At 42.4% G+C, this 23,178-nt stretch overlaps 1 protein-coding gene across 17 annotated transcripts in view; it reads right to left on the reverse strand.

Annotated features, from left to right (window-relative positions):
* The window catches only part of KATNBL1 (katanin regulatory subunit B1 like 1), a 68,794-nt gene extending 45,616 nt beyond the window's left edge, over positions 1 to 23,178 (reverse strand). For 4 of the 17 annotated variants that reach the window (XM_063716560.1, XM_063716555.1, XM_024232708.3 and 1 more), the window contains exon 1: positions 22,997 to 23,136. The gene's annotated coding sequence lies outside the window, so the exon portion shown is untranslated. Of the gene's footprint in view, positions 1 to 22,996 lie in introns of all 17 variants that reach the window. The other 13 variants (XM_063716556.1, XM_054532562.2, XM_063716553.1 and 10 more) reach the window with 8 other exon arrangements.

Below are 23,178 nucleotides of genomic sequence, written 5' to 3' on the forward strand. Positions count from 1 at the left end.
GGGAACTCCCGTGTGCAGCTGCGGCTGCCCTCTGCCCTCCCAGGCACAGGACCAGGGCGTCTCTGCAGTCTACACCCTTGGGTGCCCCAGGAAGGATCCCCCCCACTGTCCCTGCAGGCTCAGGGGTGTCTGCTCCCACTGCCTGGCCTCTCTCTGCTCCCAGCACCTGCTCTGATCTGAGGGCAGGGTTGGGGCCAAGCCCCAGGGCCATGAATGGCAGCGGGAGACAGACAAGAGTCCTGGATGGAAGGGGGCAGGGGCCCCAGTAAGGCCCCACCCTCAGGCCAGGGAGGACCTGAAGGAAGGGGGCTGGGCTGCCAGTCCCGAGGACAAGAATGGGGACTCGTGGTGCCTCTTCCGGGCCCACCCATGGCAGCCCATGGACCAACTGGCAGGCACTTCCTCCCCTCTGAGGTCCACAAAAGCCCTGGGCTCAGCCAGAGCAGTGCGGAGGATGCCAGAGGACAAAGATGGCAGAGAGATGACAGGAGAGGACGACCAGCTGCAGAGTGGAGTATCTTCTCTGCTGATAGCTGGAGAAGATGGGACCACCAGCTGCAGAGAGGAGTACCCGCTCCGCTGAATGCTGCAGAGACGACCAAGCGGAAGAGAGAAGCTGCCCTATCTGCTGAGCGCTTCAGAGACTTGCAGAGATACCAGAATGACTTAACTGCAGAGAGGAGCCACTCTCTCCAGGGCCTCTTCTCTGCTAAGAGCTGAACACTCAACTGGACGACCTGCCTACAGAGAGGAGCTACCCACTCCTCTGAGCTGTTCTAACACTAAATAAAATTCTTCTTCACCCTTCACTTGTCTGTGTACCTCATTCTTCCTGGACACAGGACAAGAACTTGGGCAAAGGCACTGCAGCCACAGAGGTTCTGGCCAGAAAAATCGACACCCCAGAGATCCCATAACAACATGGCCACCCAGGAATCAAAGGTTAATCTAATGCTATAGTTTTCCTCTGAAATACAATATTTCTCTCTCCAGTCCCCCACTTCCACCAAAGATAAATCACAGCAGGACCAAGCCACCTGTAAAATAAGCTTCAGTCCAACTATACTTGGCCTGATTACCCACACAAAGTACAGCAAAAATCGTTGTCCACATAGGCTCTCCTAAAATGGTTTTGTTAGAACCTATCATAAGGCCATTTCAGTCAAAGTCCTGGAAAAATAACCAGTTCCTCCATTGGTGTCCCATTATAAAAGAAAACAGATTCTTATTGAACTTATGCAAACAACCACATTGCCACAAATTAAGAATATTCACAAATAGGCCAGGCACGGTGGTTCACGCCTGTAATCCCAGCACTTTGGGAGGCCAAGGTAGGTGGATCACTTGAAGTCAGGAGTCTGAGACCAGCCTGGCCAACATGGTGAAACCCCATATCTACTAAAAATACAAAAATCAGCCAGGTGTGGTGGCAAGTGCCTGTAATCCCAGCTGCTCGGTAGGTTGGGGCAAGAGAATCGCTTGAACCTGGGAAGTGGAGGTTGCAGTGACCCAAGATCATGCCACTGCCTTCCAGCCTGGGTGACAGAGGAAGATGCCATCTAAAAAAAAAAAGAATATTCACAAATAATTTATGAATTCTGAAGAAATTAGGCAGAGAGAAATACACCTCAAATTCTGTATACTCTACTCAGCTGTTAAAGGCTATAAATAGCTCAAATGAGCTGGGTGCGGTGGCTCACACCTGTAATCCCAGCACTTTGGGAGGCTGAGGCAGACAGATCAGTTGAGGCCAGGAGTTCGAGATCAGCCTGGCCAACGCGGTGAAAACCCATCTGTAATAAAAATACAAAAATTAGCCAGGCATAACGGCACATGCCTGTAATCCCAGCTACTTGGAAGGCTAAGGCATGAGAACTGCTTGAACCTGGGAGGTGGAGGTTGCAGTGAGTCAAGATTGTGCCACTGTACTCCAGGTTGGGCAACAGAGCGAGACTCTGTCTCAAAAAGGGGGAAGAAAGAAAGTTTTCCAGACTCTGAAAAACAAAACAAAAAAGTAGCAGTGTTTCAAACAAAAAGCGTACACAATTATTTCAGTTCTCCATTAGTTCTGTCCATGCAATCAGCTCCTGCTCTACTTCATATTGGGTTAGTAATTTTTATTAACGCATCAGCCTTTTGGTTAGTCCTGGAAGTTTTCTCTCTAGTCTCATGGCACAATTTCCAGAGTTATCAGAGGCCTGCATTCAAGAGTCCTTTTCATGAACTCCCCAAAGAAGTAAGCTCTGGATTATAGCTGACTGTCAGCTGCTTTTTGGAAAGAATCAAAGCAATACAATTAATGACAAAAATCTCAGGACAGGCACAATTGACAAGGACATTTGGTTACTTTTGTGGCATACAAAAATGTAACACAGACGTCATTACTGACATATTAATAATAATCAAGACATCAGAATTTTAGGAATTTCATACAACCTGGAACACATTTTTTTTTTTTGAGACAGAGTCTCGCTCTGTCACCAGGCTGGAGTGCAGTGGTGTGATCTCGGCTTACCGCAACCTCTGCCTCCCGGGTTCAAGTGATTCTCCTGCCTCAGCCTCCAGTGCGATTACAGGCATGCGCCACCAGGCCCAGCTAATTTTGTATTTTTAGCAGAGATGGGGTTTTGCCATGCTGGCCAGGCTGGTCTCAAAGTCCCAACCTCAGGTGATCCGCCCGCCTCGGCCTCCCAAAGTGCTGGGATTACAGGCATGAGCCACTGCACCCAGCCCTGGAACACATATTAATACCACATCTATATAAGTATAATCCAAAGAAAGTTAAACACCACCTCGCATTTGATAATGCCTCCTTGTATAAATCTAACACCAAATAAGCCTAATAAGTCTCTCTTGGACTTCAGGGAACCCAATATCCAAAAAGGTTTGAGGCAAGAAGACTGAACTTAGAACTTGCAATTTTGCTTTCGGAAAGTTTGTCAAATATCAAAGGTTTAAAAAACTTGATATCACAAAATATGATCATAGGTCACTATAAAATAGTCATTCATTTAACCAAAATGAAAAAACAAAAAGGTTTACTCTTTGATAGAGAGGAGACAATTTCCTAAACAAAGACTTAATAAAGATGGCACAAAGCTAACTAAATCTGTCTCTTCCCTCTCCTTTGTTCCCTGCAGTTTACTCAAAAAGTAAACACAAATATTTTATTATCTCTTATTAATATTACACACAAATTTTGTTCAAAAGAGAAAATCAAATGTTACCTTTGTATGTTTCAGTACTGGTATTTTAGGGTTCATTTCTTAAACAATTAAAAGGAAGTGTATGTATTCAATCCAGCATGTACTGATTCAGCACTACTATGTGTCAAGAGATAAATAAGAAGTACATTCTTTTTTTTTTTTTTTTGAGACAGACTCTTGCTCTGTCTCCCAGGCTGGAGTGCAGTGGCACGATCTCAGCTCACTGCAAGCTCCGCCTCCTGGGTTCACGCCATTCTCCTGCCTCAGCCTCCTGAGTAGCTGGGACTACAGGCGCCTGCCACCACGCCTGGCTAATTTTTTGTATTTTTAGTAGAGACGAGGTTTCACCATGTTAGCCAGGATGGTCTCGATCTCCTGACCTCGTGATCCGCCTGCCTTGGCCTCCCAAAGTGCTGGGATTACAGGCGTGAGCCACCGCGCCCGGCTTAGAAGTACATTCTTATTTCTAAGAAGCTTACAATCTAGTGGGCACGAATGACAAGGAAGCCAATGAATATGAATAATGAGTGCTATAAAAGAGGAATAGATACAGGTTACTAAAAACGCAGACGCAGTTCATCTAATTTAAGAGGCAATGAAGCATCCCAGAATATACCTTGGGTCACAGTAGACACAGTGGTCCCGAAGACAAACAGGAAACTGTAAACATGAAATAAAGGAAAGCTGTCTAGTTAAGCAACCACAGTAAAACTCCTGTATACTCAAAATTCAGAATCCAGAGCTTTCCACATTTCCGAATTTCCAGTTCTTCTCCAGAAATGGTTCCTCAATTTGAGCATCAATAGAAAGCAAAAACAGTTAAAGAAGGTAATGGGGAACTTTACAAGGATAAATCAGGTTGACAGCATCCAAGACACTAATCAATTTTACCATCAAAAGAAGAGACAACCAGACATTATATGAATCCTGATATGATACAATAGGAAATATTAACATCACTACTAATAAATATTCTTGCCAAAAAAAATCAAACCTGAACGTAATCAAGCTTCAACTGCCTGTTACCAACTACCAGTTTAATGGAAATACAGAAGACACAGGAACCTGTTAATGCGACCATGAGGATGCAATTAGAAAAATCCAGAAAACTTTCTTTGGGATAGATGACTCGGTGTTCTCAACAAACGCTTCGCAAGAAAATAAAATAAGAGGATGAGCCTACATATTAAAAGACACTTCAGGACTATATCAACTAAATACAATGTTTGGATGTTGCTTAGATCCTAGTTTAAAAAAAACAAAACTTAAAATGTATATCCCTCCCCAACCACTTGAATGTATTTCTGCCACTATAGTTTGCCTTTTCAAGAATTTCATATAAATCATAGACTATATATACATACATATATATACACACATATATACATATATGTATATATACGTATACATATATGCGTATATATATACACACATATACATATATACATATATATATATACACACACACACACACACACACACACATATACCTATATATATATATATTTGGTAGGGCTTCTTTCACTTAGCATAACTAGTTTGAGAATCATCCATGCTGTTGCATGCATGTATCAACGGTCTATTCCTTTTTATTGTTAATAGACTGTTAACATAACAGTCTATTAGGTGGCTATACCACAATTTGTTTATTCACCTACTGATGGACATTTGGGTTGTTTCCATTTTTCACTATTATTAGTAAAATTACTGTAAGTCATGTACACTCGTATGAACATATGCTTTCATTTCTCATGGGTAAATACCCAGAAGTGAAATGGTTGGGTTTTATGGTAGGTGTATGTTAAACTTTTAAAGAAAATTGCCCAACTGTTTTTATAGTGGTTATACTATTTTACATTCTGATCAGCAGTGTATGAGAGAGAATTATTATTATTAATCATTGTTAATTATTTTTAGTTGAATGGTAGTGTGGTTATGTGTTTTTTTTTTGTTGTTGTTGTTGCTGTTGAGAGTCTTTTAGAAATCCATCCTGGCTGGGCGCAGTGGCTCACGCCTGTAATGCTAACACTTTGGGAGGCCGAGGTGGGCGGATCACGAGGTCAGGAGATCAAGACCATCCTGGTTAACATGGTGAAACCCCGTTTCTACTAAAAATACAAAAATTAGCTGGGCGTGGTGGTGGGCACCTGTAGTCCCAGCTACTCAAGAGGCTGAGGTAGGAGAATGGAGTGAACCTGGGAGGCAGAGCTTGCAGTGAGCCGAGATTGCACCACCGCACTCCAGCCTGGGCCACAGAGCACAGAGTGAGACTCCGTCTCAAAAAAAAAAAAAAATCCATCCTACAAATAAAATGAGATTACATTTAGGATTTATTTGCACAGAATAGGGAGTATCAATGAAGTAAGATATGTTGATAATTGCTGAAGCTGGGTAATTGTAAAGTTTATTCTACTATCCTCTCTGCTTTTTTATACTATTAAAAATTCAGTCAGGCGCAGTGGCTCAAGCCTGTAATCCCAGCACTTTTGGAGGCCGAGGCGGGTGGATCACCAGGTCAGGAGATCGAGACCATCCTGGCTAACACGGTGAAACCCTCTCTACTAAAAGTACAAAAAATTAGCCAGGTGTGGTGGCACGTGCCTGTAATCCCTGCTACTCAGGAGGCTGAGGCAGGATAATTGCTTGAACCCAGGAGGCAGAGGTTGCAGTGAGCAGAGATCGCACCACTGCACTCAAGCCTGGGCGACAGAGCGAGACTCCATCTCAAAAAAAAAAAAAAAAAAAAAAAAAATTCCTGTAAGTTACAAGAAATAGGATACTAGACTATTTCAGTGAACAAAGCCAGTTCATGGGAGACATATACATTTATTGCAATGTTCTGCAATGATACAGAGAAAATGGCATGTCTCTTGCTTTTAGGCCTAGAGGGTGGTGTTCTCTTCAATGACTGTAGATGAAATCGACTTTGTTTCAGTAAGAGTAATGTGAAAGTCCGGGGAGGGGGAAGAGACAGAAACAAAAACAGACGTGTGTAGAAAGATTACGTGCTGTCCCTCCTTCCCACTCCATACTCCTGGATTTGGGCATAGGGAGAAGGATTCATAGAAGAAGAAAAATCAGGAATAAATATGGAAAAAATAATCTCTCTCCTTTTAGAATATCCCCCAGCAATCACTGAATGCTTCCACAAAGGTGAACCTGGGAGCTGGGGATCAACAGTATTAAACATTTTTACTTTATGCCCTCTTTATACCAAATCTTGCATCTCATAAGTATTACTTACTTTAAAAATAACTTAAGGCCAGATGCAGTGGCTCATGCCTGTAATCCCAGCACTTTGGATGGCTGAGGCAGGCATATCACTTGAGGCCAGGAGTTTGAAACCAGCCTGGCCAATACGGCAAAATTCCATCTCTACTAAAAATACAAAAATTAGGCAGGCGTGGTGGCGTACGTCTGTAATCTCAGCTATTCAGGAGGCTGAGACACAACAATCACCTGAACCTGGGATGCGGAGGTTGCAATGAACAGAGATGGTGCCACTGCACTCCAGCCTGGGAAACAGAGCAAGACTCTGTCTCAAAAAATAAATTAATTAATTAAAATATCACCAGTAGGCTGGGCATGATAACTCATTCCTGTAATCCTAGCAATTTGGGAGACAAAGGCAGTTGGGTCGCTTGGGCCCAGGAGTTTGAGACCTGTCTGGGCAATGTGGTGAAACCCTGTCTCTACAAAACATACAAAAATTAGCCGGGCATAGTGGTGCACACCTGTAGTCTCAGCTACTCAGGACGCTGAGGCAGGAGGGTCACTTGAGCCCAGGAGGCTGAGGCTGCAGTGAGCCAAAACTGCACCACTGTACTCCAGCGTGGGTGACAGAGAAAGGCCCTGTCTCAAAAAAAAAATCACCAGCAAAATCACCAGTAATTCAACCACTTTTCCTTCCATGCAGTTTAGTTTTTTTTGTTGTTTTTTATTTTTTTGAGATGGAGTCTTGCTCTGTTGCCCAGGCTGGAACGCAGTGGTACGATCTTGGCTCTCCACAACCTCTGCCTCCCAGCTTCAAGCGATTCTCCTGCCTTGGCCTCCCGAGTAGCTGGGACTACAGGTGCATGCCACCATGCCCGGCTAATTTTTGTATTTTTAGTAGAGACGGGGTTTCACCATATTGGCCAGGCTGGTCTCGAACTCCTGACCTCATGATCCACCTACCTCGGCCTCACAAAGTGGTGGGATTACAGGCGTGAGCCACCGCACTCAGCCTGCAGTTTAGTTTAATATGCTGCATTTTGTCATTAGTATTATATTTTCCTACATATTAAAAGATTTTTTTTTGAAAATATGATTTAGGGCCAGGTGCAGTGGGTCATACCTGTAATTCTAGCACTTGGAAAGGCCAAGGCGGGAGTAGCACTTAAGCCCAAGAGTTTGAGGCCAGCCTGGGCAACATACTGAGACCCTGTCTCTATAAAAAATAAAAATAAATAAAAACTTTAAAAATTACGTGAGCATGGTGGCACGCGCCTGTAGTTCCAGCTACTTGGGAGGCTGAGGTGGGAGGACAGCTTGAGCCTGGGAGGTAGAGGCTGCAGTTAAGCTGAGATTGTGCCACTGCACTCCAGCCTAGACAACAGAGCAGGACTGTGTGGAGGCGGGGTTGGGAAAGGAAAGCCTCTGCATAACAAAAGAATCAACAAAGTGAACAGACAGTATCTACAAACTATACATCTGACAGTGGACCGATATCCAGAATTTATAAGGATCTGAGACAATCAGACAACTGAACAAAAAACTCAAATAATCCCATTAAAAAACAGAAGTAAGAACACGAATAGACATTCTTCAGAAGAAGACAAATGGCCAAGAAGCATGTGAACAAATGTTCAATACCACTAATCACAGAAATGCAAATTAAAACTACAATGAAATATCATCTTACACCAATCAGAATGGCTATTATTAAAAAGACAAAAAGTAACAGATGACAAGGATGTGGAGAAAACGAACTCATATACTATTTGTGGGAATGTAAATTAGTACAACCTCTATGGAAAACAGCACGGAGATTTCTCAAAGAAGTAAAAATAGAACCACTGTATGATCCAGCAATCCCACTACTGGGTATCTACCCAAAGGAAAATAAATCATTATATCCAAAAGACACCTGCACTCATATGTTTATTGCAGCACAATTTATAATAGGAAAGATATGGAATCAACCCGTGTCTTATCAACAGAGGACTGGATAAAGAAAATGTGGTATATATACAATACGGAATACTATTCAGCCTTAAAAAAGAATGAAATAATGTCTTTTGTAGCAACACAGATGGAACTGGAGGCCATTATCTCAAGTAAAACAACTCAGATACAAAGACAAATACTGTATGTCCTCACTTATAATAATGTGTACATATGAAAGCAGTGTGGAATAATAGAGAATGGAGACTCGGAGAGGTAGGGGTGGGAGAAAGGTGGATGATGAAAGCTTGCTTGATGGGTAAAATGTGTGTTGCTCTAATGATCCATGTACTGAACCTCCTGACTTCACCACATGCAATATATCAATGTAGCAAAATTGCACTTGTATCCTATAATCCCAGCTACTCAGGACGCTGAGGCAGGAGAACTGCTTGAACCTGGGAGGCGGAGGTTGCAGTGAGCCGAGATCCCATGACCGCACTCCAGCCTGGGCGACAGAGCGAGACGCCATCTCAGAAAAAACAAACAAACAAACAAAAAAACCCAAAAAACAAACAAAGAAAAAACCCACAAATAATTTTTCTTAATTGTAACTGTCAAATGACTATGTATTGGGAATTCTGCAAACCACACTGCATTCCTCAAAAGCAATTCTATTTTGTGGAATATACAAAATAGTTATGGCAACATGGAAATTGATAATAAATGCAAATAAATTTAGGGTCCTAAAAGTAACTTTGTGATTTATGAACATTTGATTTATAAATCTTTATCTTACTTGCTATATGAGAAATCAATGTGTATCTGATTTTTTAAACTACGTGTGCATGCTTATCTAAAATGTGTCTCAAAATAATAAAAACTAGAAAGAGGTAAGCACATTCTGGCTTCAAAGAAAAAATAAAAAGATTCATTAAAAAAAGATATTACACATGTATGTTAAACATTTCCATTTAAAATCTAAAAATCAGCCAGGCGTGGTGGCTCACACGTGTAATCCCAGCACTTTGGGAGGCCAAGTGGGATGGATCACCTGAGGTCAGGAATTCAAGACCAGCCTGGCCAACATGGTGAAACGCTGTCTCTACCAAAAATACAAAAATTAGCCACGCATGGTGGCGCCTACCTGTAATCCCAGCTGCTTGGGAGGCTGAGGCAGGAGAATCGCATGAATCCGGGAGGTGGAGGCTGCAGTGAGTCGAGACTGCGTGACTGCACTCCAGCCTGGGCAACAGAGTGAGACTTTGTCTCAAAAATAAAATAAAATAATTTAAAAATGACTAGGTGCGGTGGCTCACGCCTGTCAATCCCAGCACTTTAGGAGGCCAAGGTGGGTGGATCACCTGAGGTCAGGAGTTCAAGACCAACCTGGCCAACATGGCAAAACCTAGTCTCTATTAAAAATACAAAAACCTGCCAGGCGTGGCGGCAGGCGCCTGTAATCCCAGCTACTCGGGAGGCTGATGCAGGAGAATCACTTGAACCCAGGAGGCAGAGGCTGCAGTGAGCTGAGATTGCACCACTGCACTCCACCCTGGGTAACAGAACGAGACTCTGTCTCAAAAAGAAAGAAATCTAAACATAATGTATAATGCATCATCTATAATTTCTAGTTTGGGCTTATTTAAAGTGGCTCAAGAACTTGATACAATATCAGTACAAAATCCTAAACTGTTACAGTTTTACTTCATTTATGTTTAGCTTTCTAACCTACACCTTATTTGATATAGTTTTTCAGGCATTTGCCTTTGTCCAGACTACCCAAAGCATTACCATTAATTTCATGGAAACAATATATTTTAAATTCCTATTTCCAATTGCTGTCTTCACTAAATTGGGAACTAAGAAGCTTGGCAAATGTGGCAGAGATAGACTGCTGCTCTCTACAAAGGTTTTTCCAACTTAGACTCCTGCTACTAGAGGTGGAGAACAACCACTATTTGCATCCATGATAACACAAGATTCTGTCTCGTCAACGTTTTTACCTTTGAAAATCTGACAAACGATGAACGTCATGTTTTAGTTTGCTTTTGAAAAATTTAATGTGAAATTGTATTTTTCTTACATGTTTAAACTGAAAAGACTAGGCAGTATGGTGTGACAGAGAAATATAAGTCCTAGAGTCAGACTACCTGGGTTTTAGTCCTGTTTTAACCATTTATTAGTTATGTACCATCTTAGGCAAGTTACCTAATCTCCTATTTTCAGAATAATGCTGTGAGGATTAAATAATCCACTTACCACAATGTCTGTAAATCACTCTGTAAATGTTAGCTATTATCAAGTTATACACAAACATCACCTATGAGGCAAGTTGCCTTTGGTGTAAGAAACATGATTCGTGGTATTAGCAAACTTTAATATCAGTTCCTAAATTTGTTGTATGTTTCTATATGTGCATATGTAGCACAGAGAAAAAAATGAAAGGATAAGGGTTATTTCTAAACAGTGGTATTACATTCCTTTTTTGTTTATTTTTCTATAAGGTTAAGATTGAATCGTTGTCTTTGGCTTATTTTTCTTTATCAATTTTTACCAGTAAAAAATATTACATTTTAAATAAAAGAATGAGGTTTTTTTGTTTTTGTTTTTGTTTTGAGACGGAGTCTCACTCTGTTGCCCAGGCTGGAGTGCAGTGGCATGATCCCGGCTCACTGCAACCTCTGCCTCCCAGGTTCAAAAGATTCTCCTGCCTCAGCCTCCCTAGTAGCTGGGATTACAGGCACATGCCACTACACCCACCTAATTTTTTTATTTTTAGCAGAGACAGCGTTTCACCATGTTAGCCAGGCTGGTCTCGAACTCCTGACCTCAGGTAATCCATTCGCTGCCTCGGCCTCCCACACAAAGTGCTGGGATTTTAAGTGTGAGCCACCGCACCCAGCCGAGTTTCTTTTCTTGACACAAAAAGAGGACAATATGCTAATAGGAACTGATAAATTAAAACTTCTTAAGCCTTGCAACATACAAATTCTTAACTTATGTAAAGGAATATGAAATAATTGCAAAATTATAAAATTCAGTGACCTAAACCATTCTAAGGTAGAATTTTTGGTGGTATATACAGCTACATCATAGCATGTAATACTTTCCTACCTAACTCCTGTTCAGAGCCTTAAACTTCCCAACCTTTCCTGCTGTGAAATTCTCACAATCATCCCATAGTTTCTAGTGGCAGAAATAGACAAACAAGCAATTATAATACAATATGTCAAGCACTGAGATATCCCTGAGGATTTATCTAACAGCTTAGGGAAAACAAACAAAAAATACTCTTGGAGTTAAACTATGAAATAGTAGATAGTGGTTTAAAGCAAAGATATTTACAGAGTCATTTTACAGAAAGTAACTGCTTCTAGTCCAGCAGGACTTGCTGAGTAGTCTCAATGAGTGTTTCTCTACATTTTAATCAATGTGTAAAATTTATTTCCATAACTAATACAAAAGTGTTCCAAAAAAATACTTTGCGCTAAGCAGATCATGTGACCCAGTGTACAGCAGGTGGAACTTATCACAAAGAAGAACAATAACAACAAAAAACCCATAGTTTAATGTTAAACCAGATTCAAAGAAAGATTACACAGTTCCATAAATGTGACATTCCTTTTTTAGGTATATTTGGTCAAGAATTGGGAAGAGGGACTGGCAAGGGCAGCAAAGACTTGTAGTCAAAAAGTAACAAGGTAAATGGAATGTTAAACTGTACTTTTTATAAAATATGAGAAACTATTATATGGGTACAGCAATGATACATTCTGTTGACCTTGCTAGTTTTGTTTTGCACTCATTTAATCCCATTTAATCTGATTGAAGGTTACCATTTTGAAAGAATGTGTCAATTAAATAGGGCATGGATTCTGGGGAGGAGGTGAACACTGGAAGAAGACTAAAGAGAAACAGAGACAAATACAGGCAGTGCTACTCATGTACTGTCCAGCAAAAGGGTACCCCATCAGGTTACCTGTATTGTCTACTACACTTGTTAGGTTTATTCCTATTAAGAAAACAGATTTACCGGCCAGGCGCCGTGGCTCAGATCACGAGGTCAGGGGTTTGAGACCAGTCTGGCCAACACGGCAAAACCCCGTCTCTACTAAAAATACAAAAATTAGCCTGGTGTGGTGGCATGAGCCTCGAGTCCCAGCTACTCTGGAGGCTGAGGCAGGAGAATCTCTTGAACCCCGGAGGTGGAGGTTTCAGTGAGCCTAGACTGCGCCACTGCACTCCAGCCTAGGTGACAGGGCAAGACTCCCATCTCAAAAAATGACAAGACTATAGATTTACCAAATTAACAGAGCCTGACACTATTAAATATTCAAATCATAAAACTAAGTCCCATCATCCTGATTCCATATGTGTCCAGAGTTGGCTCCTTCCGGTGGGTTCTTGGTCTTGCTGACCTCAAGAATGAAGCCGTGGACCTTCGCGGTGTTACAGCTCTCAAAAATGGTGTGTCCAGAGTTTCTTCCCTCTGGTGGGTTCATGGTCCAGAGTTTGTTCCTTCCGATGCGTCCAGAGTTTCTTCCTTCCGGTGGGTTCGTAGTCTGGCTGAATTCAAGAATGAAGCGGGAGGACCTTCGTGGCAAGTGTTCCAGCTCTTAAAGGTGGTGTGGACCCAAACAGTGAGCAGCAGCAAGATTTATTGTGAAGCCGGAAAGAACAAAGCTTCCACAGGGTGGAAGATGACCCAAGCCGGTTGCCACTGGCACTAGGTGGCCAACTTTTATTCCCTTATTTGACCCCGCCCATGTCCTGCTGATTGGCCCATTTTACAGAGTGCTGATTGGTCCACTTTACAGAATGCTGATTGGTCTATTTTTACAGAATCCTGATTGGTGCATTTACAATCCTCTAGCTAGACAGAGCGCAGATTGGTGCATTTACAATCCTCTGGCTAGACAAAAAAGTTCAAGTCCCCACCCAACGGAGAAGCCCAGCTGGCTTCACCTCTCACCTACTTGGAACAACTCAAAGTTGGTATCTAAGGGTTTAATATTTCCTGAATGATGATTCATCACACCACTTTCTCTCTCTCTTTTTTTTTTTTTTTTTTGAGACGGAGTCTTCCTCTGTCTCCCAGGCTGGAGTGCAGTGGCGCCATCTCGGCTCACTGCAACCTCCGCCTCCCACGTTCAACAGATTCTCCTGCCTCAGCCTCCTGAGTAGCTGGGATTACAGGCGCGTGCCACCACGCCCAGCTAACTGTTTTTTTTGTATTTTTAGTAGAGATGGGGTTTCACCATATTGACCAGGCTGGTCTCGAACGCCTGACCTCTTGATCCACCTGCCTCAGCCTCCCAAAGTGCTGGGATTACAGGCGTGAACCACCACGCCCCGCCCACCACTTTCTCTTAATTCAGTTTTCCACCATAAGCTGATTTGAGAAATAACGTCAAACTCGGGAAAGCAGATCAAGCATGAAAATACAGACAGATGTCTGGAGATTCAGTGGGTACAATACTATATCATTTCAATCAATTTAGATCAAACTGAATTCTAACTCTCTTATGACTGAGATACCCTGAAATAAAAATTACAAAAGAGATGCCAAGTGGGAATTAGCTTTCCTACTACCTCTTCCTCAGTGTTTTTTTGTTTTGTTTTGTGAGACAGTGTCTTGCTCTGTCGCCAGGCTGGAGTGCAGTGGCGCCATCTCAGCTCACTGCAACCTCCGCCTCCCAGGTTCAAGCGATTCCCCTGCCTCAGCCTCCCAAGTAGCTGGGATTACAGGTGCACGCCACCACGCCTGGCTAATTTTTTGTATTTTAGTAAAGACAGGGTTTCACCATGTTGGCCAGAATGGTCTCGATCTCCTGACCTCGTGATCTGCCCTCCTCGGCCTCCCAAAGTGCTGGGATTACAGGCTTGAGCCACCACACCCGGCCTCTTCCTCAGTTTTAATGAAGTCCACTTAGTTTACTACATTAGGGAACTGGGACTAATAATGGGAAAATAAAATTAAAGAACTAGGTAGATGTTTATCACCATCCATAGTTGTGGACCTACAGGCTTTTTAAAAAACATAACTATGCCTTGTACTGGAAAGTAGGGAGAAAAAAGTAAGGTAGCAAAACACTATGTTACCACTTAGGTTAAAAAGTGTGTGTCTGTGAGGGACTACTTGTATATTCACTAAATATCTTTCAAAGGATATGAGAAAAACTGGGGACAAAGGTCACTTCTAGTGAGAGGATATGTGTAGCTAGGGGGTGAAGGGAGAAGACTTTTCCCTTTTGGGCCTTTTGAATTTTATATAATGTGCAAGTATGTTTTAACTTAATTATAATGTATTAGTAGTATTATATACATATTTTCTTAAATGGCTATATAAACACCTGAATCTTTGGGAAGACTTAGGGCTTCTTACGCCTACAAGTAGATGGTTATGATTATTCTAGCATGTTTTGGTGAATTCGCCAAATTCCAATTTACTTTCCCTGTTAGAATAACCCAGTATTTTCTGGAAATATTCAACAGGGAGGAAAAAATACTTGATTCTGTTTTTAATTGTCTTCTTGGACTCAGAAATGGAAAAATATATACAACTGGCCCTCTGTATCCGTGGGTTTAGCATCTGTGGATTCAATCAATTCCCAATCAAAACTACTTAGAAAAAAAATACCTCTCTACTGAATATATAGACTTATTTTTCTCATCACTATTCCCCCAATAATACAATATAACAGCTATTTACATAGCATTTACATTGTACTAGATATTACAAATAATTTAGAAATTATTTAAGGTGTATGGGAGGATGTGCAAAGATACTACATGTGGAGATACTACACCACTTTATATCAGGGATTTGAGCATCCTCGGATTGTGATATCATTGGGAGGTCCTGGAACCAATCGCCCATAGATAATGAGCAATGAATGTATACATACATAAAACATTGTCACTTTAAGGATCATTTTTCACCCTTGTTTGCCTACTAAAGGTATTTCTGATACTTTGAAAACCGACAGACTCTCTACATATGAGAGGATATACCAATAAAGTAGTATTCAACTCTCAAAACGACAAGCTAATATAAATTAATTCAAAAACTCTATCTTCATTATTTGGACTAATGTCACCACCCTACGACACTTGTGCCTAATTTCTACAGTACCAGAAGTCAGTAGGGTTAAGTATACCCTAACCCTTGGAAAAAAGGGTAGATCATACTTTAAGAATTAACAAAAATGATGCTAGAGACATTCAAAATCTTTTTATAACAACGGTTCTTAAACCTTTCTTATGTTCCAAAACCTGTGAGGATTACATTACATCCCCAACAGTTACAGTGGTTGGGCACCACCATATCTCCTGGGCTGAAATCAGAATGTATATTAAGGTTTGAAAATGCCTCCTGTCTCAGGGAACACTTTCTTCTCCAACAGAAGAATCACATGCAGGCTCAAGAAAATATGACTCCTGTGTCCAAGACTTAACTATAACAAAAATTAACATATTAACTTTCATTTAAGAATAAAATCTCGGCCAGGCGTGGTGGCTCACGCCTGTAATCTCAGCACTTTGGGAGGCCTAGGTGGGCGGATCGCCTGAGGTCAGGAGTTCGAGACCAGCCTGGCCAACATGGTGAAAACCCATCTCTACTAAAAATACAAAAATTAGCTGGGCATGGTGGCAGGCCCCTGTAATCCCAGCCACTGGCAGGGCTGAGGCAGGAGAATCGCTTGAGCCCGGGAGGCGGAGGTTGCAGTAAGCCAAGATCGCGCCATTGCACTCCAGCCTGGGCAACAGCAAGACTCTGTCTCAAAAAAAAAAAAAATAAATAAATAAAATCTCTCATCATACTGTTTCACCTAAACTCTGGATTCAAATCTCCAACTGCCTACTAGCCAGCTCCACACGGATATCCAATAGTCATCTATTCTTGAACTTAACATATTAAAAATAGAACTCTTAATATCCCCCCTCTCAAATCTGCTCCTCCCAACAGTCCCTAACTCAGTAAACAGAACCATCCTCCTCCCAATTTCTCAAGCCTGAAATAAAGGATTCATCCTTGATTTCTTTTTTCCTTAATAACCTACATCTAATTTGTTGACTTTGCCTTTATAATATATTCCCAAGCTGTCCTTTTCTTTCCATTTCTATTACCACCATTCTAGACCAAACCACCAACTCCTTTAGACTATAACAGCTTCCTAAATGCTCTGCTTAAAATATTCCTCCCACGCACTCACCACCCAATCAAGAATAACCCCACCCTCACTTACAATCATTCTCTATAGCAGTACCCTGTATTTTTCCCCCACCACATTTATCACCATCTGGAAATTAGCTTATGCACTTATTGCCCACGACCTCTCACTAGACTGTGAGCTCCATGAGAGCAGGAACCATGTTCATTGTACCTAGCATAGACACACCTATTCTGGTATCTATTTTTTCTTTTTTTGAAATGGAGTCTTGCTCCGTCTCCAGGCTGGAGTGCAGTGGCACGATCTCAGCTCACTGCAACTAACTCAAGGACAGAAAACCAAACACTGCATGTTCTCACTCATAAGTGGGAGTTGAACAATGAGAACACATGGATACAAGGAGGAGAACATCACACACTGGGCCCTGTTGGCAGGTGGGGGGCTAGGGGAGGGATAGCATTAGGAGAAACACCTAATGTAGATGACGGGTTAATGGGTACAGCAAACCACCATGGTATGTGTATACCTATGTAACAAACAGCACATTCTGCACACGTACCCCAGAACTTAAATTAAAAAAAAAAAAAAGAGCCAGTGTGTGTGATTCACTCCCATTACCTTACCTCTAACCATCAACAGGTAACCAACAACAGGCCAGAAAGTTAAGACTCCCCTGTCCACATTGCTAAGCAAGGAAAACTAGGAGCACAGGCCCAGACAGCTCATGTGTAACATGAACTGAGGAAAAATAAACCTCTGAAATAAGCCACTGAGATTTGGGTGCTGTTTGTTACTACAAAATCACCTAGTCCATACAGACTGATGAACTGTTCAAGCAATGCTGTGGGCACAGAATGATTCAGTCAGTCCCACTAAGTGGTTACTTGCAATGTAAACTGATGTCACTAGATACACATATTTAATTCCTTTCTTATTACAGTTGTCCCTCAGTATCTGAGTACGACTGGTTCCAGGACCACCTCAGTTACCAAAATTCGTGGATACTCATGTCCCCTAGTCAGCCTTCCGTATTCATGGCTTCCATACAGAGAACCCATAGATGCTGAGGGTAGACTGTATTACCTAGTTTCCAACAGGTCTGTCAACAAGGATCAAAAAAACTGTTTACCTGGAGTTTTAAGGAATTCTTGTCTCTAATGCTATTTTTCACTAAATGGATAATTCACTCAAACAATGAATGCCACCCATACAGGCTTCTTGAAAAACCATCTGCCAGACTTTCTTCAACTGGAAACATACTTTGTAGGCAAGAATAACTGCTTTTTGTTTCCTTATTTTCTATACCAACTATTCAATAATTAAGTCATTACTGAGTACAGGCCACTGTAAGGGAAAAGAATAGAAAGGTAGGTTGGCTAAAATGCAGAAGTCCCTGAATGCTAGGTCAGGAATTTGGACTTTATCTTGTAGACAAAATAGACTTACTGAGAAACTTCGTATACGAATTACATGTGAAAAAACTATTCTTGACGATTATTTATATGGCAGTTGTGGAACAGGAAGGTGAAGAGGGACAGTTTTTTCTTTTTTTCCCTTTAAGATGGAGTCTCGCTCTGTTGCCAGGCCAGAGTGCAGTAGCGCAATATCGGCTCACTGCAACCTCCGCCTCCCGAGCTTAAGTGATTCCCCTGCCTCAGCCTCCTGAGTAGCTGGGGCTACAAGCGTGCACCACCACACCCAACTAATTTTTTGTATTTTAGTAAAGATGGGGTTTCACCATGTTGACCAGGATGGTCTCGATCTCTCGACCTTGTGAACCACCCATGTAGGCCTCCCAAAGTGCTGGGATTACAGGCATGAGCCACTGCGCCTGAAGAGTGCCAGTTTTTAAATGCTGTGCCATGAATCCTCCATGGATGAAAGGCCAAATTTTAATCAATATATATAATTCATTTTTGCTACAATAGTAAATGTCCTGTTATTGATTATATTAAGTGGCACAGCGAATGGCTAGGACATAGGTTTTTGAAAGTAAGAGTAAAATGCATACTGAAATGTCAAGCTGGCACTTAAGTATGTGGTGATGGTCAAAATCTTACTCTGTGAGTAAGAGGGGCAGCCAGGGCAGTAATCGCTTAATAGTTCTGAAAGGCAATTAAGTGAACAACAGACGCTTTGCTACTGCTGGGAGGTATTTTTATATTGTAGGAATGACGGGTTGTACTCCGGTTGGTTTGCATTTTGAATTCCTTCAAGATACTCAGAGCATCTGCGCAGTACTCCAACAAACTTTATCTTTCCCCAGCAACCCATTCCTTCATTTCTTCACTCGTTCAACAAATATTAAGTACACGTTACAGACTAATTACTGTTCTACACACTGGGGAAACATCAGTGGACCAAACAAAAATCCCTGCTGTACTGAAGCTTATATTCTATTGGCCTTTAAATTCCATCCTAAGATTTCTTCCTCAACCCTATCATATAAGTAGCTTTTAAAAATGCCTTTAGAAGAAATAATCTATGATTAATCACACTAAGATGTAAAAGACTATCCAGAGGCCTCTTCCCCACAGGTCTCCCTCCTCCCCAAAGAACTCCCCTCAATAAGTAACTATTTTATAGATTCTCGACCTTGGAGATAATTTCAGATGAGATTAAATCACTTGCCCAAGAACACTTAGTTACTAACAGGCTTAGTGTTGTGACTTACAGTAATAGTGCCTTTCCCACTGTAACACCAAGCTGTGCATCTTAAGAGTATGCTAGTGAGCAGAGGAGATGCTAGAATGAGCATCTCATGACTCATACATAGGTGGTAGGTTTCTGGGTGACTTGCTCAAGGCAAAAAGAATTTCAGACAGTATATAAAACTTAAGGAGAGAGAGGTGGTTACAGGAAGCCAAAAAGGGAGTCCTTTCAGAATACCTTTTCTCTCATTTCTAGCCTCATCATACCCCAAGAACAAGAATGGTAAATATAATGCAGAAGTCTCCAAAGTTAAGGGGTATTAAGCTGGTAGTGTAAAAATACTTAGATGAGCAAGAAATAGTAAACACAGCATTTGAACCTGGCAAAGAAAAGTCAAATTATGCCGGGCATGGTGGCTCACACCTGTAATCCCAGCACTTTGGGAGGCCGAGGCGGGCTGATCACCTGGGTCAGGAGTTCAAGACCAGCCTGGCCGACATGGCAAAACCCCGTCTCAACTAAAAATACAAAAATTACCCGGGTGTGGTGGTGGGCGCTTGTAATCCCAGCTACTCAGGAGGCTGAGGCAGGAGAATAGCTTGAACCCAGGAGGTGGAGGTTGTGGTGAGTCAAGATCTTGCCACTGTACTCCAGCCTGGGAGACAAGAGCAAGACTCTGTCTCAAAAAAAAAAAAAAAAAAGAAAAGAAAAGTCAAATTACACCCTTCCAATTTAAAAAGTGTATGCTCCCAGTAAAAGTACCATTTGTATTAGGTTTAAGGTGTTTAATTAAAAAACATTATATTCCTAAATACATTTTCCAGAAAGCACCAAATTAACTAACATAGATCAACAAATATAATGATTGATAAAACATCAACATAATATTGACTAGTGTAATGTTATGATGCATCTTGTTACTAGACAATACTTTTTTTTTTTTTTCCTGAGACAGGGTCTTGCTTTGTCACCCAGGCTGGAGTGCAGTAATATGATCATGGCTCACTGCGGCCTCCAACTTCTGGACTCAAGGAATCCTCTCACCTCAGCCTCCCAAGGAGCTGTGACTACAGGCGCATGCCATTACACCTGCCTAATTTTATTTTATTTTATTTTTGAGATGGAGTCTCACTCTGTCGCCCAGGCTGGAGGGCAGTGGTGCGATCTCGGCTCACTGCAACCTCTGCCTCCCGGGTTCAACTGATTCTCCTGCCTCAGCCTCCCGAGTAGCTGGAACTACAGGTGCGTGCCACCACGCCCAGCTAATTTTTTGTATTTAGAGACGGGGTTTCATCGTGTTAGCCAGGATGGTCTGACCTCGTGATCCACCTGCCTCAGCCTCCCCAAGTGCTAGGATTACAGGCATGACCCACTGGCCCTAATTTTAAAATGTTTTGTAGAGATGGAGTCTTGTTATGTTGCCCAGGCTGGTCTCAAACTTCTGGGCTCAAGCTTTCCTCCCACCGTTGGCCTCCCAAAGTGCTGGGATTACAGGTGTGAGCCACACCGGTCTGTTGCTGCACTGAAGTGCAGTGGCACAATCTCGGCTCACTGTAGCCTTGACCTCTTGGGCTTAAGCAATCTTCCCACCCCAGCCTCCCAAGTAGCTGGGACTACAGACACATGCCACCATGCCTGACAAAATATTTTAAACTTTTTGTAGAGATATGGTCTCGCTATGTTGCCTAGGCTGCTCTCGAACTCCTGGCTTCCAGAGATCCTCCTGTCTTGGCCTCCCAAAGTGTTGGGATTACCAACCATGCCTAGCCCCACCATCCACCCTTCTATTCAGTGCCCTACATAAATCCTGCAATTGTTAGTTTTTTGCAGAAGCTTTACCCAGTTCAGTTCTGCATTCATCCACTGTACTAATGAAGAGTGTCATATATATTTTTTGTTGTTAATCTCATAACCCAAACTAGATTAATCTCCCTAAGGTTGGTTGCCCTGGCACATTTTTTATTTTTATTATTTTTTATTTCAATAGGTTTTGGGGGAACAGGTTGTGTTTGGTTACATGAATCAGTTATTCAAGGGTGATTTCCGAGATTCTGGTGCACCCATTACCTGAGCAGTGAACACTGTATCCAATGTGTAGTCTTTTATCCCTCATCCGCCTCCCACTCTCTTTCTACCAAGTTCCCAAAGTCCATAGTGTCATTCTTGCCGCACATTTCTTTTGTATAGCCAATTGGGTCTACCACCCTGTTGGGCATACAGGCAATCGAAAGCTTTGTAACTGATGAATGACATTTAAAAGCTCTGCTATAGATAAGTATAAACTGCTGATTTCTTACTAAGTGATGTTGCTTTTGAACTTTATTCCTTGTCAAGGAGGTATTAGTTTAAGTATAACCATTTCAAGTACAGAATAACCACTCAATAAGTTTTAGGGATGAAAACATTTAACATGTAATTTTTTTATTTTAAAGTAATACGTAAGTTGCTAAGACTAACACTTTCAAAACTTTCAGGAAAGGATATAAAGGAATCCAAAACATAAATTATAACACACATAAAGCTTATAAACTCCATTTATCTTAAAATAGTCAATGGATTTTTTGCTCAGACACAAACCTTAAGTATAATCATCAAGAGCAGAAAACTTGAATGAATGGTGTGAGAATGAATGTATGTGTACACAAAGGCACACTCAGGTCTCCGAAGTTGAAGTAAATGAAATGAAAGGGCTTTGTAAACTAAAAAGAGCCACATATAAAGGAGGTAGTAGAGCAGCAGAGTTAAAAGCGTGGAGCCAGCCTGCTCGGGTGTTAATTATATTAGCTGTGTAACCCTGTACGGTACAAGTTACAATACTAAAATTTCCTGCGCCTTAGTTTCTTCACTGTCAAAATGGGGACAACCGTAGATATCCCAAAGCAAAGCTCTTAATACGTCTAGCGCATAGAAAGCACAAAATAAATATTGCCCATCATTATGATCACACTGACTAATATTATTATTGGCTAATATTAGTTATTAGCCAAGTAAAAGCCTCAATGGATGATGTTTCAATTCAAGTCCGAAGCTGGCTATCCAAAGAAACTCCAAAAAACCAGCATATTTAAGCTATTAGGTGGACTAGTTTCTCATAATTCTCGCAAGTGCTGAACTGATGATTATTACACAACTAATTTCTCTTACAATTTTTTTTAAATCAGCAAAGAAACTGACATAGGTACCTCTGTTTTCAAGGAAATTTATAAGCCACAAGAAAACCAACTCTTTGTTATCTCCATATTTAAGCAATTTAAGAGCGTAGTAAAAGCCTAGATACTTTACAGAACAACTTTTCAGAAAATACAATAAGGTTTTCAAAGTTGCAATCGACAATTCTTATGCAGTTATGTCAAGTTTTTGTCCTGCGAAACAAAAGCTCATCCGTCAGGAATCCGAGGACCCGTCGGAAAATGAGGAAATGCCTGGGCCGGGCCTAGGCGCTCTGCGGAAAACCTGTCCACAAAAGAGCTCGCCCCACACTCGTTCTGTCCTTCACCTTCCCCAGGTGCAGCTGTCGACTCCACCCGAAGATAAATAAGTGACAACAGGTTCCGTTCACGTCTCTCCCGGCCCAGGCCCCAGGAGCCCCCCAGCGCCCGCCGCCCGACCCTCCCCGCAGGGGCCGGCAGAGGGGCTCCGCCCCGGCCTTGCCGCCCCGCCCCGCGACCCGGCAGCGCTGCCGCGAGCCGGGCCGAGCCGAGGCCGCCGCGGGGGCCTGCAGGTGGGCCCAGGGCGCGGCCAAGCCCGGCTGGACTAGCCCCGCCAGGGCAGGGCAGCTGCGGGCGCGGGGCTCGCACCGGCTCGGCAGTCACTTACCGGCGCCTCATGGTACCGCGGCGCCTCAGCCCAGCCTCGGCGCTGACGATCAGCGCCCGACAGCCTAGAGCGTCCCTCGGCTTCTGGGCCCAGTCCCACTCAGGGCCATTCAAACGCGGCCGCTCGCGCGGCCCGCCGGGATAGCTGGCGATGTGGGCGCCTCGCGGGCTCCGCCCAACGTT

Source organism: Pongo abelii, chromosome 16, assembly GCF_028885655.2.
Source record: "Pongo abelii isolate AG06213 chromosome 16, NHGRI_mPonAbe1-v2.0_pri, whole genome shotgun sequence".
NCBI lineage: Eukaryota > Metazoa > Chordata > Mammalia > Primates > Hominidae > Pongo > Pongo abelii.